The following is a 543-nucleotide window of genomic DNA, read 5'->3' as shown; positions in this document are numbered from 1 at the left end:
AGGGGATGATGGACAGTGAAAGGTGTTCCTACTAATGTGTTGGTGGCCTCAACTGAGCTGTTGCTGGAATAGGGATCCTAGAATTAGGGATTGAGAAGGATAGGGCACGGTGGGGAGAGTGTGGATCCTTGAAGTGGAGATTTAGGAGGTGGTGCAGTTTTTGATAATCATGAGATCTGGGCTATGACCATGGGAGTGGGTGGCTGAGGTGTGGTAACAGGAGAAAATCACTGGGATGGAGTGAATGGCTCAGGTACATGGACCAAGATGCCATGAGCGTTGTTTGTGTTGCAGAACAAGATTGTGGACCAGTGTGAGAGGCTGCAGTTACAAAGTGCTGCCATCACCAAGTATGTGGCGGACGTCCTGCCAGGGAAGAACCAAAGAGCAGTGGTAATTCCTCTTCTTTCCTCTCTACTCGGCCCCCTTAGACTTACGGACTTGGGCAAGTCTAGGGTCCCTTACCAACCTCACAGACTCATTGTGCTACTAGCAAAGCTTCCAATCCCTCAGAGACTCAGTTTTGCCATCTGGGCAGGGTGG

General features: G+C 50.5%; 1 protein-coding gene across 1 annotated transcript in view; it reads left to right on the top strand.

Moving 5' to 3' along the window:
- The first annotated feature begins 300 nt into the window (after positions 1–300).
- Positions 301–543, top strand: part of BSPRY (B-box and SPRY domain containing) — a 21,799-nt gene continuing 21,556 nt past the window's right edge. Inside the window, exon 1 of the mRNA XM_011973687.1 lies at positions 301–393. The gene's annotated coding sequence lies outside the window, so the exon portion shown is untranslated. The remainder of the gene's footprint in view (positions 394–543) is intronic.

This window comes from Mandrillus leucophaeus, unplaced genomic scaffold (genome assembly GCF_000951045.1).
Source record: "Mandrillus leucophaeus isolate KB7577 unplaced genomic scaffold, Mleu.le_1.0 Scaffold1394, whole genome shotgun sequence".
Taxonomy (NCBI): Eukaryota; Metazoa; Chordata; class Mammalia; order Primates; family Cercopithecidae; genus Mandrillus; species Mandrillus leucophaeus.
This window is presented reverse-complemented; position numbering and strand designations above follow the sequence as displayed.